We start from the raw sequence: 13,172 nt of genomic DNA, 5'->3' as shown, positions 1-13,172 counted from the left end.
AGCATAAGCTGGAATTAAGATTGCTAGGAAAAATAACAATAACCTCAGATATGCAGATGACACCACCCTTATGGCAGAAAGTGAAGAGGAACTAAAAAGTCTCATGAAAGTAAAAGAGGAGAGTGAAAAAGTTGGCTTAAAGCTCAACATTCAGAAAATTAAGATCATGGCATCTGGTCCCATCACCTCATGGGAAATAGATGGGGAGACAGTGGAAACAGTGACAGACTTTATTTTGGGGGGCTCCAAAATCACTGCAGATGGTGACTGCAGCCATGAAATTAAAAGACACTTACTCCTTGGAAGGAAAGTTATGACCAACCTAGATAACATATTAAAAAGCAGAGACATTACTTTGCCAACAAAGGTCCATCTGGTCAAGGCTATGGTTTTTCCAGTGGTCATGTATGGATGTGAGAGTTGGACTGTGAAGAAAGCTGAACGCCGAAAAATTGATGCTTTTGAACTGTGGTGCTGGAGAAGACTCTTGAGAGTCCCTTGGACTACAAGGAGATCCAACCAGTCCATCCTGAAGGAGATCAGTCCTGGGTGTTCATTGGAAGGACTGATGCTGAAGCTGAAACTCCAATACTTTGGCCACCTCATGTGAAGAGTTGACTCATTGGAAAAGACCCTGATGCTGGGAGGGATTGGGGGCAGGAGGAGAAGGGGACGACAGAGGATGAGATGGCTGGATGGCATCACCAACTGAATGGACATAAGTTTGAGTAAACTCTGGGAGTTTGTGATGGACAAGGAGGCCTGGCATGCTGCAATTCATGGGGTCGCAAAGAGTCGGAGACGACTGAGCAACTGAACTGAACTGAACTGATGATTAAGTTGGTGCTTCCCAGGTGGCTTGGTGGTAAAGAATCTGCCTGCCAATGTAGGAGACACTACATTGATCCCTGGTTTGATCCCTGGATTGGGAAGATCCCCTAGAGAAGGGCATGGCAACCCACTCCAGTATTCTTGTATGGAGAATTCCATGGACAGAGGAGCTTGGCGGGCTACAGACACAAAGAGTTGGACATGACTGAAGTGACTTAGCGTGCATGCACATGATTCAATTGAGCCTACACAGATAACTCAAGATCTCCTTCTCATCTCAAAATCCTCAACTGGTCTGTGCCAGCCTGGATGAGAGGGGAGTTTTGGAGAGAATGGATACATATATACATACTGCTGAGTCCCTTCAGTGTTCACCTGCAGCTATCACAACATTGTTAATCAGCTATGCTCCAATATAAAATAAAAAGTTTAAAAGAATAAATAAAATAAAATTCATGCTTGGGAAAAAATCTTCAACTTAAGACATCTGCACAGTCCCTTTTACCATGAACATATTCAGAGGTTCTAGGGATCAGGACATGAACATCTTTAAAGGTCATGCTTCTGCCCACTGCAGCACACTTAGCCATTCATTTTGTGTAGAAAGGGAAGTGACCTGACTGTGTTCAAACCCATGGACAGTGACTAGTCTTGGCTGCCAGTAGTCTGGGCCTGGAAGGATTCAAAGATTGAGGGCAAGGAGTTTTGTGGAAGGGCATGTGTGTCAATCGACCCTGGTGAGTGTCATGACATGATCTTTGTCTCCCACACAGACACCCACCAGAAAACACCCAGCGGGAACAGGCAATAATCACCTGGACAGACAAACGGTTTGACCAGTTGAAATCAACATGCCCCTGCCATTGGCCATTCAGAAGTCAGCCACAGTGGCAGGAAATAGGACAGCCTGGGCCCAGCCGCACGAGCTCCTGCCCACCAAGGCTGGACCAGTCAGCCTCTGCTGAAGCTCAGCTAACAACACCAGAGCCAGAGCCGGCCCCCACCCTTGCACCAGCCCTTGAGGAATCTCACAGGCCACTCAGTGGAGAGTTGGTCACTCAGGACTTTTCGGCCACATACATTATGAAACCCAAGCCACCATTCTGCACAGTATACACAACACACATTTGCTGGATAAGATAAAAAATAAAAGCAAACCAAAGCTGCTCAGGTGGCATCTCCTGAGAGACCTTCAACTCCCACCTCCACTGCTCTGCACAGCCTATTTATCCAACCCTTTTCTCGGGCCACATTCTGGGGTTCCTTTTTTTATGGCTGAGCCCTGTGGCATGTGGGATCTTATTTCCTCAACCAGGGATCAAACCCATGCCTCCTGCATCCGAAGCGTGGAATCCTAACCACTGGACCGCCAGGGAAATCCCCCTGGGGATCATTTTGATGATCAGACTTCAGAGGCCCTTAGCCCCTCCCCCATCCTGCCTGACCCCCTCCCCACCGACCTCAGTCTTTCTCCTTGACTTTGTCCATCACGCTGGTCTCTGATCCCCACAAACAAGCCTGTTTACCCCCTTCTAAATAAGGTTTGATATGCCCTTCCTTCTGATGTGCTCACCTGCAAATCAAATCAACACTGTAAGGACAAAAACAGCCAGAGAAACAGGAAAATAACATTCATGTTAATTCCCACAATATTCACTGCACAGCCAAGAAAAAGCCAAGACAGAGATCCAAGGGTGATGTGTTCCTTCAGAAAGGCAGGATACGGCTAATGGTCTAAACGTTAGTCTAGTCCTTCTGCTTTGTTCAATCCAAACAAATGAATTTTATATGTGCCCAACAGCTGTTCAAGATGTAAGACAGGTAACAGGAGTCATGATGCCAGCTGCTAGAAGAAAGCAGGGCTGCATGGTTGAACCAGGCCGTTAAGTGAGGCCAGGTCCAGCTGAGACTCCTGGCGGGTCCACGTGCCTGGAATAGTTGAAGAGTTAAAGCAACTGTTTTTATTGCAAATGCAATGAAATGTCACGAACGGACTAAAACCAAATCCACTTTCTGGGACTTAGTAGGCTCTCAGCAAATGTTGAGTGCATTGGGCTTGTCTTTCCTTGAGGCTCTCTGCCGTGTGCAAGAGCTGAGCCTGGTGCCTGCGAGGCATCCACCACCACCAAGAATGGCGGTGTTCACAGGCCTGAATCACAGGCACCAGCAAGGAGTGATGTTTTCAGGGTATTTCCACTGTGCCCTGTCAACTTCACGTCTAAAGAGAGGGCTTACATTATCGCTGAGAAAGAGGAAACCAGAGTCTTATCAATTTTCCAGAAAGAAAGGAAGTGAGCTTTACAGAAGAGCCATGGCCAAGCTTCCTTCCCACCTGCTAAGCAGGCAGCACTTCTCTGAAAACCAACTTGGCCTGCTGGAGGGGCCTTTCAGGTCTCCCACACAAACCGAACAAAGGCTTCGTCAGCTGCAAGAAGGTGGTTGCGGAAAATGGGTCAGTCTTTTGATGCTGGTGAAAGATGCTAGTCCCTGGTGATAGGCATACACACACACAAACACACACACGTACAAACACACACACACACCTCACTAGGCCATGCAGCTAGAGGCCCAGAGCCACCAGGGATGGACATGTTTCTTCCAGGAATCACTTGGCTTAGCCTGAGAACCCTCCGAGGACCTGGAAGGACAATTCCCAGTAACAGGAGCTCCACTTACAAGCCTTCAGGGAGCTCCTTTATTGGCCAGCTAAGGGGGCATAGCGGAGAAGGCAGTGGCACCCCACTCCAGTACTCTTGCCTGGAAAATCCCATGGACAGAGGAGCCTGGTAGGCTGCAGTCCATGGGGTCGTGAAGAGTCGGACATGACTGAGCGACTTCACTTTCACTTTTCACTTTTATGCATTGGAGAAGGAAATGGCAACCCACTCCAGTGTTCTTGCCTGGAGAATCCCAGGGATGGGGTCGCACAGAGTTGGACATGACTGAAGTGACTTAGCAGTAGTAGCAAGGGTGCATAGAGGAGAGTTCATCTCTGGGCTGACACAGATGTGGCCTGAAACCTTGGTGACCTGAATATTGAGGGGAGGAAGGGGAATCTTGAGGGGAAGATTGGAGACAAAAGAGTTCAATGGAAACAAAGCAAGAAGCTTTGGTAGGACGAAGTGGAGCTCGTCCTTGGAAAAACAGGGAGCGAACTTCAAACAGATTTGAGAACACTCTTAGACCTACAGCCCGAGCTGGCACAAACTTTGTCCCTCACATAAAAAAGCCCCCCAGCAGGAGTCTCATCAAATCTTTCCCGAATGGGGCAGTTGGACCATCAGTTCTGAGTGTGAGAGGAACCCTGGAGTCCTGACAGGTGAGGATGGAGAGGAGGGCAGGAGAGGAAATCGGGGACAGGTGGTGGGCATGGGCACAGTGTCTCCGAGAGGACAGGCAGAGGTGAGAGCTGGAGATGGTGGAGACTTCCTGCATGAGGCGATGTCCAGGATTCAAGTCAGCGCACACCCAGCTCCGACCATGTCTTTTCTGGGCTTGATGTCCCCACCCAGAGGACATCCAGGGCCATCTTCATGAATAGAAGAACATGAGCAGGCAGCACACGTTCAAACACAAGACCTGCGGGTGTCAGAGGGGGAAGGGGCTGCAGAGTGACCCAGAGGCATGCTGAAGCCTCAGGGGTCTAGCTGTGAGCAGGTGGTATGCAGGGGCAGGGGTGAGCCCCCACCCACCCCGAGAGCTCACCACTCTACCCTGACTCTGCTCCAGGTGGAGCCTCTTGCCAGATCTCTGCCTTCGATCCCCAAAATCTCACTCATGACAGATGCATGGTCATTTTTTAATTGAAGTAGAGTTGATTTATCAACTCTATCGATAACCTCAGATATGCAGATGACACCACCCTTATGGCAGAAAGTAAAGAACTAAAGGGCCTCTTGATGAAGTGAAAGAGGAGAGTGAAAAAGTGGGCCTAAAACTCAACATTCAGAAAAGTAAGATCATGGCATCTGGTCCCATCACGTCATGGCAAAGAGATGGGGCAACAATGGAAACTGACAGACTATTTTGGGGGGGCTCCAAAATCACTGCAGAAGGTGACTGCAGCCATGGAATTAAAAGATTCTTGCTCCTTGAAAGAAAAGCTATGACCAACCTAGACAGCATATTAAAAAGCAGAGACATTACTTTGCTGACAAAGGTGCCGTCTAGTCAAAGCTATGGTTTTTCCAGTAGTCATGTATGGATGTGAGAGTTGGACTATAAAGAAAGCTGAGCACCAAAAAATTGATGCTTTTGAACTGTGGTGTTGGAGAAGACTCTTGAGAGTCCCTTGGACTGCAAGGAGATCCAACCAGTCCATCCTAAAGGAGATCAGTCCTGGGTGTTCACTGGAAGGACTGATGCTGAAGCTGAAACTCCAGTACTCTGGCCACCTGATGTGAAGAGCTGACTCATTGGAAAAGACCCTGATGCTGGGAAAGATTGAAGGCAGGAGGAGAAGGGAACAACAGAGGATGAGATGGTTGGATGGCATCACCGACTCAATGGACATGAGTTTGAGTAAGCTCTGGGAGTTGGTGATGGACAGGGAGGCCTGGCGTGCTGCAGTTCATGGGGTCGCAAAGAGTTGGACACGACTGAGCAACTGAACTGAACTGAACTGAGAGTTGATTTCCAGTGATGTGTTAGTTTCAGGTGTACAGTAAAGTGACATCTATGTATATATGTACACATACGTGTATATATACATATAATTGCATATATTTTCTTTTTTAGATTCTTTTCCATTATAGGTTATTACAAGATATTGAGTAGAGTTCCCTGTGCTATACAATAGGTCCTTGTTGTTTATCTCTTTTATATATAGTAGTAGTGTATATCTGTTAATTCCAAACTCCTAATTTATCCCTCCCTACGGTTCCCTTCTGGTAACCATAAGTTTGGTTTCTATGTCAGTTTCTGTTTTGTAAATAAGTTCATTTGTATCATTTTTTTAGATTCCACATGTAAGTGATGTCATATGATATTTGCCTTTCTCTGACTTACTTCATTTAGTATGATCATCTCTAGTCCCATCCATGTTGCTGCAAATGGTTTTATTTCATTCTCTTTTGTGGCTGAGTAGTATTCACAACTACTCACAACTTTATCCATTCATCTGCTGATTGACACTTAAGTGGCTTCCACTTCTTGGCTATTATAAATAGTGCAAGATGATGGTCTTTAAGCAAACATGCTTAGAAGATTGGTTTTTATTTTTTAAACCCAGTTGAGAAAGACAGCACAGGAATTAGCATCCCCTGTTTGTTTGTACAAGCAAAACAAAAGTTGGAAAGCCGGCGAGGAAGCCACTCTCTGTCCACCAGACCGAATTATGCTTCTTCCATGCTCTTCCTCTCTGTGCTCCCCATAGATGTGTGTGCGTCATATGGTCACACATATTCAATGTAAGATACACGCCCCGGAAGCCCAAATCCTGCTTTGTCTCCTTGCAATATTGCCACCTCTACTTTCTCTGGCTTCTCAGAGGCAGCCAAGGTCGTCATTTCATTTCAGTCTCTTACCTCCCGTGGCGCTCATGTCTTCGCCTGACTCTTAAGAGCCCCAGATGTCAGGTGTGCTCAGTCCTGCCTGAGAGCCCACCGCTCCTATCTCTGCGGTCTGTGCATTGTCCTCATGCCTGCACCTGATTCATGTCTGTCACATTGTTTTCTGAGGTTTGTTCATTGTTCCATCATCTGACTTTGCCTCTGTAGACTATTTATGATTTCTGCAAAGGTTTGGACAAGGTAAATCTTTGCTCAAAATTGCATGAAGCCCATGTTTGTGTAATTATTGAGGACAAAAACTGGGGAAAGAAGTCAAATAAAAGTAGCAACTTCACAATGTGAAGAATTCAGTTATCTTGACTTTTTACTGCTCTGGTCCCAATTCTCTATTGGAGTTACAAAGCAAGCCATTTTAAAGTGACACTATATATATAAATTTAGATTATCTATAATTTATAATTTGTGTATACAAATATATGTAACATGCAATGAATGCTTACCTTAGTACATATGAAGGACACTGAAAAGTATAAAAAAGAAAACTATTGCCCATATTCCACAACCCAGAGAAAAATCACTGTAAAGGTTGGATGTTCCTTTTTTCTGTTCTCCTGTGTGCACATTCACACAAGCAGAGTCACAGGCTGTTAACTTGTGCAGCTCATCTGGAAGGTAAGTCCTTATTCTTCCAATAAAGTGCAAGTCTCAATGTCCCAGGCCAATATTTGTGTGTGTGAATGTGTATATAGAAGAAAACCAAAAAGGAACATCCAGACTTTTAAGTGATTTTTCTCTGGGTTGTGGAATGGGGCAATATTAGCTTCCTTTTTTAAACTTTTCAGTGTCTTTCATATATGCTATAATAGGCATTCACTCCATGTCACATATATTTTTATATATAAAAGTTAAATTCTAGATAATCCACATTTATATATAAGAAGAATTTTTATAATGAGACAAAAACATAGATTTAACTGAGGAAAAATATCTGTCAGGGACTCTGAGACTTTCCGGTGACCTCCTCCTGACTTTGACCCTGAGGGCTGGAATCCATGGGGGGCGGGAATGGTGAGTTCAGCCCAGACTTCTAGCTCTCCAGGCTCAGCTGTGAGAGGCAGCGGGCAGGGGTCACTCCCAGGGGGTGAGACAGGCGCGCTGGCAGCCGTCCCTCCTTCACTGGGGCCCTAAAGACACAGCCCAGTCCCTGGTCCCTCACTCAGGGACACGCACATGAGCGGCCTGCTCTGCCGGTGGTGGAGTTCACGGCCGTGCAGAGCAGGAGCGCCATGACTGAGGCCTGTCCCCGCCCCAGGCAGCATCTCCAGAGCCATGCTGCCAAGTCCAGCATGAACGGACTCAGGACACACTCCTCTGACAAGAAGCCAGCAGCCTCGACAGCCCAGAGAAGTGTTTTCACGATGAACACTTCATTGAGATCATTGGACAGCACTTGCCTCTCTTTCACGGTCTTTTTAATGAGCTTTCTGTTGGGTGTAGCCAATTAACAATGTTGTGGATTCATGTCAATGTATGACAAAACCCACTGCAATGCTGTGAAGTAATTAGCCTCCAACTAATAAAAATAAAGGAAAAAAATAAAATTTAAAAAATAAATAAATAAAAACATTTTAGATTATAAAAAAAAAAACAAAACAATGTTGTGATCTTCTCAGGTGGACAGCAGACAGGCTCAGCTAACAGCCACATGTTCTCCCCAGACTCCCCTCCCGCCCCAGCTGCCATATAACACGGAGCAGAGTCCTCTGTGCTCAAGCTGTCCCTAACCATCGCCTCTTCTTTAAGTTTTCTAAATAGAGTCTGAAAAAGAGCCTTTCAGGTGTGAAGCTTTGGAAGACCCATTTCTACTGGCAACTGAACAAATTCACTCCATTTTCTAAAACACTTCTGTGAGCTGCACTGGACTAACCCGCGGTGGGCCTTTTCCCTTCGCAGTTTGGCCTGGGCAGGCCTTTCCCCTGTCATAACAGAGTTCTGTTAGCAGCTGGAAATTGGCCACAGTGGGGACATTTGCACCAGGACAAACTTTCCCCTCCAGGGACCTGGTTGTTAACCTTTCACCAGCACACCACTGGAGTCATCCCAAGAAATGATTAGAACCAGTTGTAGGTGTTCTTGCCAAAACATGAAGTTCTAAACCATGGAAGGCTGCCCCACGCCAGTGAATTCTTCTCCAGCCACGAACCTAGCCTTGTATTCCTCCCCTTGCAACACTCTGAAGACCCACCATCACGCGGCCTTCAGTCTTGTGGGTGGGTGTCAGCCAGGCCTGCTGAATTCTTTCGGCACGTGGGCTGGTTCTCAGCAGGGCAGGGCTTATCTCCCCTGTGAAGCTTCAGTGCTGATGTCTGAGCTGCCCCAAAGGCCTGGAATCAAAGTAGGTCTTGAGGAGAACAAGCATCATTTCGCAAGGCTGCTGCTCCAGGTGAGGCATCCATTAAGGACAGTCTGTTCTCTGGAAGGGGGAAGGGATTGTTTCTGACAGCGAGGAGGCTGCTGGGGACTCGGGGCTTTGAAACTCAGCTCGAGACATCCCTGGTGGTCCGGTGGTTGAGAATCCGCCTTACAATGCAGGGGACACAAGTTCAATCCCTGGTCAGGGAACTAAGATCCCACATGCCACGAAGTAATTAAGCCTAAGTATTGTAACTACAGAGCCCACACAATCTGGAGCCCACCACAGTTAAAGTCTGTGCGCTGAAACGAAAGATCCCCATGGGGCAGCAAAGATTCTGTGTACCACGGCTAAGAACTGCTCAGCCAAATGCAAGTCATGTTAAAAGAAAGAAAGAAAGAAATCCAGCTCATCTACCTAGTTGCCCCCACCCATGACCCAGGATCATTCCATAGGGATGTAACTCCTGACCTTGAGAGAGGGGACCTGTCCAGGCTGTGACTCATGGTCTCCTTTGTAGCTCTCTTGTTACCACCATTCAATCGCTAGGTCATGTCTGACTCTTTGCGACCTCATGGACTACAACACACCAGGCTTCCTGTCCTTCACTATCTACTGGAGTTTGCTCAAACTCATGTCCATTGAACCAGTGAGGAAATCCAACCATCTCATCCTCTGTCGCCCCCTTCTCCTCCTGCCCTCAATCTTTCCCAGCATCAGGGTCTTTTCTGATGAGTTGGCTCTTTGCATCAGGTGGCCAAAGTATTGGAGCTTCAGCTTCAGCATCAGTCCTTCCAGTGAATATTCAGAGTTGATTTCCTTACTGGTTTGATCTCTTTGCAGTCCAAGGGAGGTAACCTCATAATCAACATCTAGGCATGATTTCTACCAGTCCATCCCGTGGCTATGGGAGGCATGAACCTGCTGGACTGCAAAGGAGCCCTTAGCTTCACAGAACTTGTCGAGTTGGCAGTGAAATTTTTCTTTTTCCAGGGTCTCCAGCACCAACATAAGGCACCTGCCTTCTCCATAATGAATAGCATCGCCACGTCCCCCGCAGACAAAGCACCACCTCTGCCTGATCTCTGAATGCCTTGCTGTCTGCCTGCGTCTATTACAATTGACTACAGGCGAACACCTGAGGAATTGCAATGCTCTTGCCTGGTTGGTTATTAGCAGCAGTCAGCAAACTTCCTGTAAATGGCCAGAGAGTGAATGATCCAGTCTCATGTGATCACTGTAGCATTGTCTTTGATTTTTTTTTTCCCCTCCCTTTTCCCTTTAAAAAGTGAAAACCATTCTTAGCTCAAAACTAAAACACCCATTCTTGGCCATACAAAGTGAGCCATGGCTGAACCCTGTTGCAGGGTTAACCCTAGGAACAGGGCCTCTGTGGCTAGGAGACAGATGGGCAGTCCGACTCAGAATGAAACTCTGAGGGCCTGCTCTCTAGAACCATTTTCAGCCTCCAGGGTCTTAGTTTCGAGTCTCTAATGTGTCCCTTGACACATCTGGTGTCAAGAACTAGCACTTCATCAGGAGGTGCAATTCCAGAGAGTGAGTGTGGAGGAAGGGGGAGGAGAACGCAAGTGAGGCGTTTCCATGGTGACCTCTGCCTCCCGCTGAGCCACGTGGGACACACGAACCGGTCAGCAGGTTCATGTGCTCAGCCCGTGAACCTCTCTGCATCTCGCTGAATCAAAACCAGGCCTGAGATTTCTGCCCATCGATGGGTGAGAAGTGAGGAACTGGCGAGCTGGCCCTCTCCTGTGTCCTGCCTCCTGCCGCCCACTGGATAAGTGCAAGTCCAGCTCAGCAGTCCCACCAGGACAGCAGACACCACGGTGACCTTTCTTGGGCGCCATCTGGGCCCCTGGGCCTGGGATCCCCACTTTTTCCAGGGTAGATGAAAAGCAGTCCACAATCCCTCCTAAAGGGAGAAGAGGGCCAGGACCTCGGCCTTCATCTTCTGGTTTGAAGGATTCAGATGGGGTGTAGACAGGCCAGGCCGGAACTAGTCTGGCAGGGTGGACCCTACAGCCACCAGCGTCCCCATCAGGAATGACTTTCCATGTAGTCGGCATGTGGCATGCCAGCCCTTAACTTCACTCTAGAGGCCTTCAGCGGGGCAAGCTTTGCCGGGTGGGCCACAGAGGTGAGGTTGGCAGACTCAGCTCTCTTGGGGACTTCCTGGCCCCCCATCTTCCACCAGTTCCCTTTCTCCTAGTCGGCTCGTTAATCCCCCTTCACCATCACTTGCCCCCATCCACACGCTTTCTTCCCAAGAGTGCTTCCCTACTCCTGCCACGGGCACCTCGGTCGTTCTCCTAGATCTACAGCCTCCCACGGGTACGGCTTGGCCAGCCATCATTTCTCTACTTAGCACCCTCTGTTGCCAAGCCACAGCCACGTGTTTGGGAGGTGGCAGGGCCTCCCTCTCTCTGCTTCCCTTCCCGATCTCAGGCAGAGATCTGGGATGACCATTCCACCCCGGCACTGCCTCTGGCCTGGAGGACCAAAGCCGAGGACGTCTGCCCAGTTGGAGGCCCCATCACATTAAATCACTTGGCGTTTTCTGACTCCAGAAGGCATAGTCAGGGGTTCTTTCTGGATTCCCACGAGTTCCTTCAGGGAGCCCACGGCCTTGGTGGGGTGTCCTAGTTGATCTCAAGGTCTCAGGGGCTCCCCCAGTTGGAGGGGGGCGCTGTGCCAGACTTCCTTGAGCTCCTGCTCCAAGACACAGGTGGGAAGACATGTCTGTCCAGACGGCCGACTCCAGGGCAGGGGTCCTGGACGGGCCCCGTCCCCTGCCCTCTGCTTTGCTCTGTAGCACCAGTGTTGGTTCTCCCTCCCAGCTTCCTGAGCATCTGGGGTGCTGCTGACAGCCACGCCAGGGGGACCCCATCCCTTTACTGAGCGCTCACATAGATCCCCCCAATGCGTGGTCTCCTCCCTGCATCATGGGGCCTCAAAAGCCTCAGTACTACCATGGGGTGGGGGTCTCCTATTTCCCCTTTCTCCTCCCTTGCAGCCCTTGATCGGCTGGGACAGAGCTGGGAAGTGGGCCCACAGCAGCCCTCTCCTGCTGAGGATCTCTTTCGCAATGGGACCGCCGTGTGCCCCAAGGCTGCTGCTGTCCACAGCTAAGACCCCTGGGCTCCTGCCTTGACAACTCAGCCAGGTGACCCATCCCCATCTCCAGAGGGGATGTTGGCCATCCCGAGAGAGTGGTCCAGCCAAACCCGTGTCGCATCCTCAGAGGTTTGGTCTGGGCACTAGTGGTGTGTTTCCTACCCCATGCACCAAGGAGAGGCAGGTGAGCAAAGACCAACCCAGCAGGTAACACAGGCTGAGTCGCCCCCCAGTTTACAGATGGGAAACTTGCAGGTGGAGGCTCAGCAGAAGGCGGAGGTCCTGCCATCCAGGAGAGGCACTGTGGGCGGCATGGCTGGGTGGATCAGTGGTGGGCGGGCGTCCACAGGCGGGGCGTGCACGCCAGCCATCCTCACCCCCGACTCCCCCACCATTGCAAGCCTCTCAGTACTTAAAAGGGGGTTAGGAGGGTGCGAAGAGCTGACTCATTGGAAAAGACCCTGATGCTGGGAAAGATTGAAGGCGGGAGGAGAAGGGGGACGACGGGATGAGATGATTGGATAGCATCACGGACTCAACAGACATGAATTTGAGCAAGCTCAGGGAGATGGTGAAGGACAGAGAAGCCTGGTATGTTGCAGCCCATGAAGCTCAGTTGGACACGACTGAGCAACTGAACTGAACTGAACTATACTGGGAGGGTGCAGGGACCTGGCCAGCTGCAGCACAGAGGGAGCATCGGGGCAGGGAGGATGTTCTGGGGACAAGAGGAACACTGGAGTTCGGACTTTGGCCGCCTGGTTCCCAGGCTCTGCAGTGCAGGCAGGGAGGGGATGGGATCATTTTGCAAAGTCCGTCTCTCCCCCGGGACACAGGGCACAGCTCTGCAGGATTCCTTAGTGTGTCTTGACATCGAGGGAGTCTTTGTAAAGGGACCAAGTAGCTCTGGACACACACCCCTCAGAGATGAGAAGAGCACCGCACGCGGTGAGCACATGCTGGGTCGCAGCTCACCTGTGGGGCGGGAGGCGTCCTGGGGTCCGGGCCCGCCATGGACGTGGCCCCACCGCAGCCTCCCGAAGGAGCGCACACCCTGCAGGGGGGCCCTTCTTGGCCCCCAAAGCGCGCAGGGCTCCCCTTCCAGACACTGCCCTGGGATAGGCAAGTTTGGGGGGCAGAGTGCCAGCTCCAGCACCAACCCCGGCAATGCTGGCCGAGCCTGCCTTGGGACACACACCTGACAGCATGTGTCAGGGCAAGAGACTCTGTCCCAGGGACCCTGGTCCAGTCCATGGCCCCGAACACCAGCTGGAGGGCATGCCAAC

The sequence above is a fragment of the Odocoileus virginianus genome, unplaced genomic scaffold (assembly GCF_023699985.2).
Source record: "Odocoileus virginianus isolate 20LAN1187 ecotype Illinois unplaced genomic scaffold, Ovbor_1.2 Unplaced_Contig_5, whole genome shotgun sequence".
In the NCBI taxonomy this organism is placed as follows: domain Eukaryota; kingdom Metazoa; phylum Chordata; class Mammalia; order Artiodactyla; family Cervidae; genus Odocoileus; species Odocoileus virginianus.
The sequence above is the reverse complement of the archived record's forward strand: the minus strand, read 5'-3'. Positions refer to the sequence as shown.